This window comes from Thermobia domestica, chromosome 15 (assembly GCF_964235325.1).
Source record: "Thermobia domestica chromosome 15, izTheDome1.hap1.1, whole genome shotgun sequence".
Taxonomy (NCBI): Eukaryota; Metazoa; Arthropoda; class Insecta; order Zygentoma; family Lepismatidae; genus Thermobia; species Thermobia domestica.
Genome location: NC_137468.1, coordinates 98,212,117 through 98,227,564, shown reverse-complemented (window position 1 = coordinate 98,227,564; position 15,448 = coordinate 98,212,117). Strand labels below are relative to the sequence as shown.

General features: G+C 39.8%; 1 protein-coding gene across 1 annotated transcript in view; it reads left to right on the top strand.

The window, feature by feature from the left end:
* LOC145671158 (uncharacterized) overlaps positions 1-15,448 on the top strand; it is a 2,642,835-nt gene that overhangs the window by 681,302 nt on the left and 1,946,085 nt on the right. The gene's annotated exons all lie outside the window — the stretch shown is intronic.

The window sequence follows — 15,448 nt, the reverse complement described above, 5'->3', positions numbered from 1 at the left end:
TGGGTTTTGAAACATATCACACACATTGTTGCCGTAGTTATCCATATTTCATCGCTCGTGATCAATTGGTTCAGAAATGGCTCGAGTTTGTTAGGTTTCAGTAGAAATTCCCAGATAGAAATTCTATCGAGTAAATGTTTTTATTTTTTAAGTCAGATCACGTGGCATCCGAACGTCGTCGGTATTCTTTTTGTAACTCAGCTTTCTCTAAATAGTTTAACATTGTTTGGTAATAAATGCTTGTTTTTTGGCGATGTCATGACTGCTTGCATGCCGGTCTTGCGCGATGTTTGCCAGCATATCATCGACGTTTGCTATCTTTGGTCACTCACTGCGAGGATCATCTTTGACATTGAAATTTTCAGAACGAAAGCTACTGCACCATCTTTCGGCTGTTGCTTTTAATAACATATCTTACTCATAAAAAGCACAAATTTCTTCACAGGCCTTCTCAGTATTTGCGCCTTTTTCGAAATAAAACTGTTAAATATAGCGCAGTTTTGCGGAAATCTCAGTTATCTTCACAGTGCAATACCTTACGTCTGACTAGAATAATTTCATCATATTTTACACTCCTATAAGCTTCAATCGTCAACTGTCAAATGCCGTTAAAACTGAGTCGCTACAACTCATATAGCCTGGGATTTGAAGCGCAAACGGCATATCATGCGCAAAATGCTCAATACTATTAGGACTACCTTATGTAGGAAAGAAAAACTCAGAGAGATATATAAATTTCTGGTCCATAATAGGAAAGAAAAGAAAATACGCCTAACCATCAAGAAATTTGAGATCCAAGAAGAAAAAGAAGAAGTAAAGATAAAGAAAGAAATTAAGTTCTTCCAGAAATTACCATATTGTTTATAGTCACATTTAAAAGACACTGAAAAATCGTCAACATTGTATTATACTAACAGGAATTAAGTTTACCGTTATGAGTATTATTACATTTTAGTAAATAACTCAAGTTATTAATTTTAATTAGAAAGTATACGAATATTTTTTTTCTATTTTAGTTTTGACTCGAAAATAATAGCATTTGAGATTAATCATTTCGCATATCAGACGGAAATTGCTTTGTTTCCAAAAGGAAAGCACTTTTTTGTTGGAATAAAAAAAAACTGTAGAAGAAGAGTAAAGAGGAAAAAGTGTTTTAATTGAGCTAAATGATGCTGATAATAGCAAAATCACACTCGGAACGAGCTTCATTTTCTGCCATGGTTTTCGGAATTTCTCTGCAAATAGAAACGGAAGTGAGTTCAGTGGTTGTCACCGTTGTTTTTGGATAATCCTGGTTGACTGTCCTCTCTCTCTCTCTCTCTCTCCCTCCTACCCCTCGCTTTTCTACCCGTCTTTTGCCCACATGTCTACCCATCCGCATCCAACTCTTCACACATCTCACCTATCTCGGAACTTGACGGTTAGATAGATGGTTAGGCTACCAGACGTTATCTACCTCCCCATCAAACTAGAAACATGCTGACAAATGCCTATCCATTCCCGTTTCTATCCCACCTTGCCCTTTTCCATCCTCTCAGCCTCTTGTCATTTCACCGACAAACATACCTGTGGTTTGAGCTGTCGAGATTATATGTGCGTTAGTGTTTGTGGATGTGTGTGTGTCTGTGTCTGTTTGTGTGCGTGTTCTCTGACTCCGTGTATGTGAAAGCGATCGAACATATGATGTTTTTCTTTCTTTCTAACAACAGATGGAGCTGCTAGTCAAAAACATCTCAACGTGTAGAATGACAGACATCACTCTGTGCGAGACAAAAAAATAAAAAAAAAAACGTAACGCTGTGATGCGCTTGTCGTGATTTTTCCTGAATTCTTAGTGATAGCTAAGTCGTGGTTAAAATATAGCTACAATGCAACCAAGAAAGAGGACACACACTTAGCTTTGGTGCAGTATTCATTCTCGAAATAGGCATTTGTTATGGCAGATCTGGGATTGATCTCTCCTGAGAGTACGTGTGGTTCAGACTTCATGTTAATTAGTAGGTGTACCTCACATATAGCCTCGGTGCTTAAACTCTAAACAATCAACAAAAATCTGAAAAATAGCAGTGTCCGCAACATGAAGGAATTTGGCTTAGTGCAATGTAAACAATGAGAAAATTGAAAAATATATAAAGGAGTTTTTGGTAAACCAAGCTCCTTAGAAATTGAGAACTATTGTTTGTTTTATAGGCAACCACATTAACAATTAAGATGTGTGTGTTGCATAACACACAATGGGAATTTCGCGTCGCTTAATGGTGAATATCTCACAAGGAAACATGGTTACCGATTTTTGATTGTTCCTATTTTGAGATCAGTTGGATGGTTCACCTGCATCGACGAAGTCGATTCCTATTTTTTCCCTGTACATCCTGGATAAAATTGATGGTAGCTTCACTAAGTACCTCTTGATATTCTGTGTCTCCTGTACGGACACACACACAAACAGAATAAATATATAAATGAGTTTTTGACAAACCAAACACCTTAGTAAAAATTAATTTGTTTGTTTGGTTAATTTTGTTTTAAAATTTATTGTCCGTTTTCACCGTCAAGCCTACATGATAAATAAACTCAGATATTAATACAGTAGGATCCAAAAAACGAGCTCCCACAGGAAATCCAAGCCAAACCTTATGCAGGAAAGGCAGAACTTGTTGATAATCGCTAACCTGGGAGAAGATCCGTTCACAAGTATTTCACTAACTTTGTATGGGTACTACACTCTATTATGATATAACTACTCGTAAATAGGCTCCCAAAAAATGGGACTGTAATCGTTGCTCTAACTAGCACTGTAGAGCAGGAACCATCATGAGATCTTTCTCATAAACAGGATATGAAATCTCATTTACTCGTACCTAACTGTGTATATGGAATCTTTTTCATAAACAGAATTTTAAAAAATTCAAACAAAGCTGTATTTATATGGGAATTTTTTATCATAAATAGAATATGAATATCTCATTTACTAGTACTGAACTGTTTGTGGTATCTCCGTCATAAAGAAAATATGAAAAATCTATTATCCTGGTGCGAATGAAATATCCAGCCCTGATGTATAATTTCCAAAGAAAGATAAAAACGAAAACTTAATAATTGGTTAATCGAAATAATCTTCATCTGCAATCACACGCAATTGACATTGCTCACCCAATGGATGGATTCCGTAGCGGAAGAAGTGTGGAATCTGCGAGAAAGTCCGCAACTGCAAATTGCACCACCCAATTATAAAGGAAGGTATTCACTCCAAAGAAACGGTTAAGATGCCAGAAATCATGGTAGTTTGTAGTAAAGAGGTGAGAATACGGTGAGTGAGGAAAGGTTTCATATTGCAACAGATTGAGGGTTTGCGTAATCCTTTGAGTGATATGTAGCCATGAATTGTTTTGCATGTTCATGGACGCATGCGGACAAGTTGAGGGTGCATTTTACGGAGCTCAGAACTATAAAATCCGAAGTGATGTTTTGTCCTGTCAGGGAAAAGACGATGGTGCCGAGCTGACTGACATATTTCAAACTTGAATATTACACAGACGTAATAACTGATATTGGTTGGCGGTGTGGGAACCGAAAGAGGAGAGAACGCCACGTAATAGTAATGGAGCATTGGAGCACAGAACATCGTGTTATCTCAGTAAGTAGTTATTGCGGAACTAAGTTTATCCCAGAATGCCAAAGTGCTACGTTTTTCTAGACGAAACTTTAATATTGATCTCTCCACGTTCTTAGGAGTTCGCACTGTTCTTGGAGCTCCATGTTTCACATTCAACACACCACTAGTCTCTTCAAACTTCTTCACCCAAGCCAATATGGTATTCCGAGACGGAACCTTAGAATATCGACCAACAATTAAGTTTCGCAATTCTGGCACAGACTTCGTTTCGTAATAACTACGAACTGAGGTAACACAATGTTGTGTACTCCAATGCCCCAATGCGACTGATCATATAACGTAGCGTTCTTTCCTCTTTCGGTTCCCACCCCACGAACCAATATATGTTATTACGCCTGCGCAATATTCAAGTTCGAAATGTGTCAGTCTGCTCTGCGCCAATCTGTACATATAGATTCTTGATTTTCTATTAAACTGTACAAAAGATACATTTAATCAAATAAATCAATCTCTTCTTTATACTCTCATTTCGCTTAGAATTCTCTTTAGCGTTAGCCTCAAAGACGAAGAAGAAAGTGTATTTTCAAGTACAAAAAATATTGATTATATCAACAGATCAATAAACCAGTATAACAAAATCTCTGAATAACGGACAACGATGGACATCTGTCTATAAATGTCAGGTATCCGTTACAGAGACATTACACAAATTATTAGTCACACTTCGTATGGTAATTGAATGCAGTACACCATAGCAAATACATTGGTTATGAAAATAAATAGGATAATATCGAACTTATTTAGTGTTCGAATTTCAGCAAAAATAAGGAGGAAATCCTGCTTTGTAAATAAACAAAAGGATCCCTGGGGCATGTGTTTGTAGGGTTGTGTTCTGCAAAATACGAGGGTTGATCCAGAAATAAGGTTCCCAAAGAGCTCCAGCCGCATGGGAAAGTGCGAGGCGAAATCCGTCAACACTGCTGTGCGTGGCTGTTCCCCCACTCTCGATTCCGCCCGGCTCCGCTGTTCAGTTTTGGCTCAGTATCCGTCCGAGATAGAGGTGTGCATTGTTGCTCCCGCCAAGTATGATATTCGTTCCGTAATTCGCTTTTTGCACACCAAAGTGACTCCACCCGTGACTATTCATCGTCAGTTGACAGAGATGAATGGCGACAAGTGTATGTCCGTTCAATACGTCCGAAAGTAGTGCAGGGAGCTTACAAGCAACGTACAGAACAAGGCACGATCAGATTCGACTCAAACTTCGCCCAGAGAACACATAATAGAAAAGAAAAAATGCCAAATTGGAGCAGTCCCCATCCAGAAACACCGGAGATATGCTCCGCAACATAAGGCACCACGCGACAATATGATATAAGGTAAACGTCGCAAGATACCCGTTTATGTCGAAAACGGAAAGAATGGGCAGCACCAGGATATCAAGATATTTGATATGCCATAACACTGACTTGGCGGCCATCTTGAAAGCCGCAATCTTGGATATAGCGTAAGGTATTGAAATGAGAAGCGGGGTGTATGATATATCAACGTAAGGTAAAATGCAAAAGGAAAACCTATGATGTAACCGCGAAAAACATAAGTGTAATGGTATGGACGGGACGAAGTGTAGAAACTCGGGCAAAACAAACGTGTATTCGAAGGACACAATATTAGGACAAGACCTCACGATAAATGGTACGCGACAAGTAACTGCAACAGTACCTGTGCATAGAAGTGCATCCACCTTGACAGATTATGCCTCTCCAAGATATTGGGATTCCGTTTGGAACAGTGGAAACTACAATTGCAAGCCGCGATACGAGCACTCTTTTGGAGACTACATAAACTACAAAGGACTATCTCTTATGGAACAGCAATTCGGCACCTCACTCCGGAGTGTAGGAAATATAATCTTGGATTGGTGATCAAAAGCACAACCTATCTGTGATTGAAGCCCACTCCTGGACACCGTTTTGTACGTTTCTTGTTCAATTTTCTTACCGTTTCGTGTGAACAAGAGACATTCCGGCCCACGTTTGTTTAAACTACACTATCTGAAACAAAGTGTGTACGGATGAGAAAGGCCAGCCATGTTCTACTTACATTTCTTTACGAATGTATCTTTTCCTTTGCACGGTTTGCTACACTGTTTCATGACGGTCCCAAACAGTCACAATATCAGGGAAACGCAGTATTCTGCATTGACTCGATGAGTTCCATGAGTTGTTGTAGTCTCCCGCGAGAAGGCTACTTTACCAAACAATGAAACGACTCGAATTATGTCTACTGGTTCCGAGAGTCTCATCCACATACACTTCTGTTACATCGTGGTTGTTCAAAATCTCCACCATGTGTTCAGTTGCTTGTTGTTAGTCCAATGTAGGTTCTGCCGATTGGACTTATACTTGCTTTGGAAGTACACTTTGCATCAGTAACACCACATTCAGAGCGTTCACCATTACAGCTCTACATTGGTGTTTGTAGATGAACGATACTGCGGACACATTCACTACACAAAATATTGCGCGTCTTGACTTGCGAATGCCACCAACACACTATCACTTCTCACTGGCCGGCCCCAGCTGTCACGTTCACTTCGTTCCACATGTACCAGTGAAACCGGTAGACACAATTTGAGTCGTCTCATTGTGTGGTAAACTAGCCTTCTAATGGGAGACTGCAACAACTCATGAAATTCATGGAGTCAATGCAGAACGCTGCCTTTTCCTGATGTTATGATTATTTGAGACCGTCGCGAAACAGTGCAGCAAACCGCGCAAAGGAAAAGAAACATTCGTAAAGAAATGTAAGCTAGAACACGGCTGGTCTTTCTCATGTGTACACACTTTGTTTCAGATAGTGTTGTTTAAACAAACGTGGGCTGAAATGTCTCTTGTTCACACGAAACGGCAAGAAAATTGAACAAGAAACGTACGAAACGGTGTCCAGGAGTGGGCTTCAATCACAGATAGGTTGTGCTTTTGATCAACAATCCAAGATGATATTTCCTACACTCCGGAGTGAGGTGCCGAATTGCTGTTCCATAAGAGATAGTCCTATGTAGTTTATGTAGTTTCCAAACGAGTGCTCGTATCGCGGGTTGTAATTGTGGTTTTCACTGTTCCAAACGGAATCCCAATATCCTCGAGAGGCATAATCTGTCAAGGTGGATGCACTTCTATGCACAGACACTGTTGCAGTTACTTGTCGCGTACCATTTATCGTGGGGTCTTGTCCTATTATTCTGTCCTTCGAGTACACGTTTGTTTTGCCTGAGTCTTCTACACTTCGTCCCGTCCATACCATTACACATATGTTTTTTGCGGTTACATCATTGGTTTTCCTTTTGCATTTTATCGTACGTTGATATACACCCCGCTTCTCATTTCAATACCTTACGCTATATCCAAGATGGCCGCCAAGTCAGTGTTATAGCATATGAAATATCTTGATATCCTGGTGCTGCCCATCCTTTCCGTTTTCGACATAAACGGGTATCTTGCGACGTTTACCTTATATCATATTGTCGCGTGGTGCGTTATATTGCGGAGCATATCTCCGGTGTTTCTCCGGAGCTCCAATTTGGCATTTTTCTTTTGTATTGTGTGTTCTCTGGGCGAAGTTTGAGTCGGATCTGATCGTGCCTTGTTCTGTACATTGCTTGTTAGTGTCGGTCGGAAGGATGTCCACAATGAAGAACGGAGTGAAATGCCATCAGTTTCGGAGGCGATTGTCGAGATGGTCCAACGTAAAGTACTTCAAAACAGGAGGATCCCCGTCCTTGAACTTGTTGCTCGGATTCCTGGGAGTTCTTATGCTACAGTGGAAAGAGCTTTGACTAAAAAACTGGGGTACCACAAGTGTTGTGCTCGATGGGTACTGCGTATGTTGACACCAGAACACAAGGAGAAAATCCTTGCCTGGGTTCGCCAGTTTCTTCAAAAGTGTCACGAAGATAAGGAAGGATTTTTGGACTCCATTGTAACGGGAGACGAAACGTGGGTGTTTCATTTCACTCCCGAAACGAAACAAAAATCCAAAACAATGGCGTCAGTCAGAGTCAGCAGTCGCAAAGAAGTTCAAGCAAACTCCTTCTGCTGGCAAAGTCATGGCCACTGTGTTTTGGGATCGTAAGTTGTTATTGCTGATCGATTTCATGGAACCTGTGACAACAATCAACTGAAACAGTTATTGTGCAACACTAAGAAAACTCAGACAAGCTATCCAGAACCGTCGTCGAGGACGACTGACAGCCTGTGTAACGGTGCTTCACGACAACATCCGGCCTCACGTCTCCCGTCAAACCATTACTTTCTGACAAACTTTGGGTGGAGTGTCATGCCCCACCCATCGTAGAGTCCGGACCTCGCGACTAGCGATTATCACTTGTTCCCGAAGTTAAAGGAACATTTGAGTGGCCAACGCTTCCGTTGCGACGATGAAGTCAAAGACGAGGTGAAACGCTTCCTCAACTGGTTGGCGGCAGAGTTCTACGACATTGGGATACAGAAGTTGGAGCACTGTCTGCAAAAATGCGTAGAAAAATGGCGATTATGTTGAAAAATAGAGCAAAGTGTCTTCTTTCCTACGCTGTACATTACTACGAGAATAAACAACGTTGTCTGTTTGTACAATTGATGGGAACTTTATTTCTGGTCAACCCAATGCTTGTGTAATTAGTTTCTTTTCAAGTATAAATCATACTTTTATAGTCTCTTAATTCAATTACCGACTGGACTAAAAGTGAAAGTAAAAGGGGCGATCAACTGAAACCCGTTCAATGGCCATAATTCACGAAATAAATTTTATTTCGAGCGGAAACTTGTACACTATCTAGAGGCGTCTATGATTTGCGTGCAGTAAAAATATTGTTCAAAAGAAATCACTATGAGCATCGAGACACTTGTTCCACTGTGTCATTAACTTATAAATGCCGTCCATTTAAAATTTGGACGGCTGACTATTAAACCAATCACGCACAGCGTCCTGAACCTCAGCGTGAGACTGAAATCTCTGATTTTTCAATGCCTTCTTTAGAGGCCCAATGATGTGAAAGTCACAAGCTATGGATTGAATACTAATGCGTCTATCCGCAGCTATAGCTACATTCACCTTTTCACGCATATCTTCTGTGGCAATAAGATGGGCTTAACCAGGACGGGGATAACACTAGTTAACAAAGGTTTTGTTACATAAAAGGAAATACCTGTTCTTAAAGGAACTTTTTGCGCTGAATTCGAATATGCACTCGGTTTTTCTCCATCACGTACGATTTTCCCGTAACAGAGGGGTTTTCGGGAAAATCCCTCAAAAATTTCCCTTTTCGTTTATTTTACACCCCAAGATCTTGTCCCCTTGCATATACTAACATAGAAATTATACCTAAGTATACTTTGATTCATATTTAACAAACCCTCCAAGTTTCGTAATAATCGCTTTATTCTTTCTAGAGAAATAAATATGTTTGTATGTATACTGTGTGTACTGTTTATTGCACCTTATAGTAACGCTTTCAGATCTCTTAAGTTGAGGTAAAACGTTTTGCTTTATTACCACAAACACATATATAAAATATAATACAATATAATTTACAAGTGTGACAATTTACAATAAACAATAATACAAATGTACCAAAAAGTCATGAAAAGACAATCAAAACTATCACAATATATGAAACTTCCATTGGGTTACAAAACCGTACACTACTTCCTTCTTTTGTAAGAAGTGTTGCATTCTCTAACAAGACCCCAACAATAGTCCCCCATCATTGAAGGATCCCATCGTCCCTGGTACCTTTTCTCCATTGCCATTATATTTTGGTGGAATCTTTCCCCCTGTTCGTCGCTGAGAGCACCTAGGTTAGCAGGAAAGAAGCTGAGGTGGGAGTGCAAAAAGTGGATTTTTAAAGACATCCTACAACCCAACACTTTGTATTTCTGTATCATGTCCTGTACGATTTCTGTGTAACTCTCAGCTTTGTTATTGCCCAGAAAGTTGCGCACAACACACTTAAATGCTGTCCAGGCAGCTAGCTCAGCACTGTTTAACTTGCTGTCAAAGCTATCATCAAGCATTAATTTCCTAATTTGGGGACCAATAAACACTCCCGCTGAAATCTTAGCATCACTCAGGTTAGGGAACTTATGTCGCAAATACTTGAAACCTTCACCAGATGTGTCCATGGCTTTGACAAAGTTTTTCATAAGTCCTAACTTGATATGAAGTGGCGGTAGTAATATCTTATTAGGATCTACCAAAGGAGCGTATTTGACGTTGCATTCTCCAGGTACGTAATTCACTCTAGGTTCCAATTCCTTCACTTCATAATGTTTGTCATCAGCTCGGCTATCCCATAAACATAAAAAACATTGGTACTTCGTGTAACCGCACTGCAGTCCTAATAAAATACCAACTACCTTGAGATCACAACATATTTGCCAACAATGGTCCTTGTAATTTATAAGATTTAGCAAAGTTGACATGGTGTCATAGGATTCCTTAATCTTCACTGAGTGCGCAAGTGGTATAGAAGGTTTTTTATTTCCATTATGTAAAAGGACAGCTTTAAGGCTGACCTTTGATGCGTCGATAAATAACCTCCATTCTTCTGGAACGTAAGGAATTCCTAGCTCCGCCATCAACCCATTTATATCCGTACATACGCACACATTATCTTGCATTGAGAAATAGCTTGAATATTGAACATGCCTTTTCCTGTACACTGATATGTTCGTTTCTGCATCCAATAAGTTCCACTGCTGGAGCCTTGATCCCAGAAGTTCCGCCTCTTGTTTTGTCAGGTGCAAATCACGGACTAGGTCATTAAGTTCACATTGCCGGATGAAATGTGGCTCGCGAACACAGTCAGGGATGAACGTTGGATCCTTGGATGTACATGTTGATATCGATGGTTCATCAAGGTCATGATCATCATCAGAGTCTTTTGGCCATATCTCTTCCCAGTTGGTAGGGGGCTCGGGAAGTGGAAATTCATCCCCGTGCGGAATAGGTCTAATTGCGGATTTAACGTTGGGATAACTTATTGTGTATTTGCTTTTTTTTAGAATGTCCCTTAACTACTGTGAGACAAAAATAACAATCATCCAGATCGTTGGTGGGTTCTCTCCACACCATTGGTACAGCAAATTTCATGAACCTCCGTTTCCCTTTGGCCCATGCAAGTAAAGTGACGTAGCACGACGCACAAATTATGTTGGGTGCCCAAGTTTTGTCCTGATCTCCCACACGACATCCGAAATATATATAATATGCTAGTTTCACCGATGGCGTAATGGATCTACACTGTCCTTTAACTACAAACTGGCCACACACATAACAAAAACTATTTGGTGAGTTAACACACGAACGCCGTCCTCTTGACGCCATTGTACTGATCACAAACTAAACTTCTGGTCTTAGTTGGGTATAATGCCGTTAAGATCAAACATGAAAGCACTCTTAGCAGCAAAGACAACTTTGAAAGTGAAGTAGTGTTAAACCACACGTCAATATAAAAATGTATATACAAAACTCCCTCACCAGGTGTCAAGAACACAAGAAAGAAAGAAATGCGCGGGGGGAGGGGGGAAACGATACCGTAGTGGAAAATTCAGACTGCATTAGTTCATTGTTGTCAACAATGAGTCTGTATTCCATTCTTTCTTTCTTTTGCATTCTGTTACATTTGATAACAAATATTGATAACCATTTCATGAACAAAACGAAAAAACTTGGAGAATTGTATATATATGTATTAAGATATACATATACTGTACGTTTAAAAAAAATATACGTTGGAAGTACATTCTATTTTTATACACGTTTCTAATTTATAGAGAGCAATACAAGTGTGTTGTTGACTATTGTAAATATTCATTTTTATGTCTGTGTTTGTAGTAATAAAGCAAATCGTTTTTACCCCAACTCAGGAGATCTGAAAGCATTACTATCAGGTGCAATAAACAGTGCACACAGTATACATACAAATATATTTATTTCTCTAGAAAGAACAAAGCGATTTTTACGAAACTTTTAGGGTTTATTAAATATAAATCAAGGTATACTTAGATATAATTTCTGTGTTACTATATGTAAGGGGACAGGAGCTAAGGGAATAAAATATCTGAAAAAGGGAAATTTTTGAGGGAATTTCCCGAAAATCCCTCTGTTACGGGAAAACTGTACGTGATGGAGAGAAACCGAGTGCATATTCGAATTCAGCGCAAAAAGTTCCTTTAACCCTCGGATGCATGTCGCTTTTTTTCTACACTTTTACATATGTGGGGTCAATTTGACCCCACGCAATATTTGGTTGATAATAATATAACATAGTATGCATGTTAGGTTAATTAGATTACGTTAGGTTTGGTTAAGTTAGGTAATGCGGAGGTATGTTAAGTTTGTTTAGATTAGGTTACATTAGGCAAGGTATATAGTTCAGGTTATCGCGTTTTATTCATTAATATAAGGAATAAACCAATTACAAATATTGTTCAGATATTTTAACTGTTTTCCTCTTCCTCGCTTTCCGAATAGTTAAAAATAGTTCACTCTTCTTCATATTAATATGAGTAACAGTTCACTTACACTTATCCGAGCTGCAATTCAGCACCATAATCTTACTTGAAACAAAAGATTTCTTGAGCAAGGAAAACAACACTAAATATGAAGAAAGTACCCATGTTTTGGCTTTGTCACATCAATACACATCACTGACATTCAGAACACACTACTAACACACTACTGTGAAATTTGCACACATACTTCTCACATCTGCTGCAACGCTGTGATGTCTTCCTGTCCTCTTCCCTTGTACAGATCTGACATCTTACTCTCTTGTTCGAAGATGTAGGAGCCAATGCCTTTGTTTCCCTCTCTACACCGCAGAGTTTCATCGCATCAATCACTGGTTTCTTTAGGTTCAAACTGTGGGCCCTCAGCCTGATGTGAGGAAGAATCAGTTCGTTCGCCAACTCAGTTAGAAAGACACGGTGCTTGTGACTGATCCCTGAATGATAATCCGGATGTTGTGATAAGTAGCATGTGTATGCATTGAGAGCGCCTACGTTGATTACATTATAAAAGAGGGCCATTGGCCAGCGACGCGTCTGTCTCCTACAGGTGTATGTTTGAACCAATTTGTCCATGGCGTCAACTCCACTCTTTGTTTGGTTGTAAAATTTTATGATTTCTGGCTTCTTCTTGGAATCTTCCTCATCCACGCCTGTGTCATGATGCATGGTGCTGAGTAGAATGACGTTCTTATTCTTTTTCGGTACGTAGCTTACTAGGGTAACATCTTTATTGAAGACGAATTGTGATGTGCTAGGCTGTCTTGACTTAACATTGACCAGCGCAGGTGGAATTTCACGTCTGTTTTTCTTTATTGTACCAACAATAGTTACATTTTGTACCAACAGTTCCTTAGCTAAATCATAACTTGTGAAAAACTGATCAGTTGTGATATTACTGCCGGAGTTCCGCAGCGTGTAGCACAATGTCTTCACGACGTTGCTGGCGAGGTTAGTTTGAACTGGTTCCCCTGGCTGTCGTCCCAAGTACACTAAACCGTCTTTTGCGTAAAAGTTCTCAGCATCACACAACCAGAAGATCTTAATGCCGTATTTACCTGGTTTACTTGGCATATACTGCACAAACTTGCATCTCCCACGGAAAGGCACTAACTGTTCATCAATCGTGAGGAAAACTCCGGGAACCATAACTTTTCGACAATTTTCTATGAAAAGTGTCCAGATATATCGAAATGCAGCCATGTGATCAGTTTCCAGACGCAAAGCGCGGGTTCGCTTGTCATCGAACCGGAGCAGTCTTCTGATATCTTCAAAACGATTCACGCCAAAAGTTGCTTTGTATTTCGGATTAGCGAATTTGCTGAGAAAAAGTTCGCGAATAGGAACATCCCAACTTCTCTCAGTATCTGCGATAAGAAGGATGCCAATAAAAGCCTGAAGCTCTTCTAATGTTAGGTCAGTCCACTTTTTCACTGATTTCACTGCCACTCTTCTTCCTTCTAAATTCGTGCACTGCACAATTTCCTCCAAAATGTTACGGGAAATGAACAAATCAAAGGCATCTTTGGGTGACGTCAAGACAAAGCCCCGCGGGAGACCTTGTACATTCCTTACGATGTTGTGCCTAGCAGTCTGGTGAACACCGGGTGGTTTGCTTTTCCACTCAATTCCATTCTTCGAAATCATACCGAAAGACGCTTGCTCATCCCTTGCATCTTCTTCTTCTTCTTCATCATCATCACCACCATTATCCATTTCAAAATCACTGTCTTCCCTCGGAATGTTTTCCTCCTCTGAAACTCCATCATCTTCGTCAAAACTGTCCAAGTTGCTGGCAACACCATTATCATCCTCCTCCGTAAGCAGTTCGTTTATTTCATTTAGAGACAATCCTCTTTTTGTCATTACTGTCTATGGCACTTTCAGTCTAATAAACAGGATTTTATAAAATCACGTAAAAGCAATAAGCATGCACTTGTTCAAACCTAAAATGCGGCGTTCTTTCACACACGGTGTGCAATTGTTTCTGCAACACAAACAAACATGAGAGCGGAGCACTGTAGAAATGTCGTCCGACTATACACGCGGTCTGTCAACAACAACTGATTGCAGTGTTGTCAGGTTACAGTGGAAAAAAATATTTTCAAATAAGATAAAACAACCTTTTATTCGCGACAAATTTTTACTATACTTGCAGCAATATGCGAATTTATGGAAATTTTAGAAGAGCATAAGTTTATTCCCAGAGAAAATAAGATCTCGAAATCAAAACTTATAAAAAATATCCAGTTTTACAAAAAGATTCATCATCATCCCTCGATAATTCGAATGATGATGATTGTTGTTCTGCCCTAAGGCAGGTCTTTGACCCGAAGGTCCCTGGGCAAGATGAGCCCATGGTGGTTTTTCATTGCCTTCCATGGGATGATGATGACGTCCTAAGGACGGGACCTACAGTTTAACGTGGGATCCGAATCACATGTGTCCCCACCGGGAATCGAACCCGGGACCCCTTGATTACAAGGCGGTGAGAGTAACCACTTATCCACCGGGGAATACTGATTTTAAAAGATTTTCTCTACTTTGGGTATAGCTGAACATTATATCCAGGCCAAACTTTTTATTTTGAACGTTTCTAAACTATTTTGAAACTGGGGTCAAATTGACCCCACATATGTAATAGATGGGTAATGATAAAAAATGGTAAAAAAAATAAATAATAATAACTTGCAAAACAAATGTGTTTACATTCTTTTGTAGTTGAAGCATCCTGCTTAGATGTCACAGAACATCAGGATTTTTCAGTGAGATTTCCTTGTAATACTAGGAAATAAAAGCATGTTGGGGTCAAAATGACCCCACACATGCATCCGAGGGTTAAGATCAGGTGATTTTTCTCATTTAACAAACAAAAAGTTTAAATTTGTTAACTAGTGTAATCAGCGGTTTTTTCACGCCCCTTCCGAAACATTCTGGCCCAGTCCGCCACTGTTGTTTTTGAGACGCATGCATCACCATACACGTCTTTTATACGCCGGAATACTTCAGCTGGTTCACAACCTTCGGCACTCAGAAACTGGATGACGGCACGCTGGTCCTGTTTGGACGGATTGGAGATCTTGAACGCCATCTTTCACTCGTTATACCTGCAAAACGGAAACACGTATCAACAACATTCCTACACCCAACACACAGGGACATTAGCCATTACACACTATTAAACAAACAATATCCTCCTACACACTATAACAATAATACATGGAACGAACGGGTTTCAGTTGATCGCCCCTTATATTTCAAT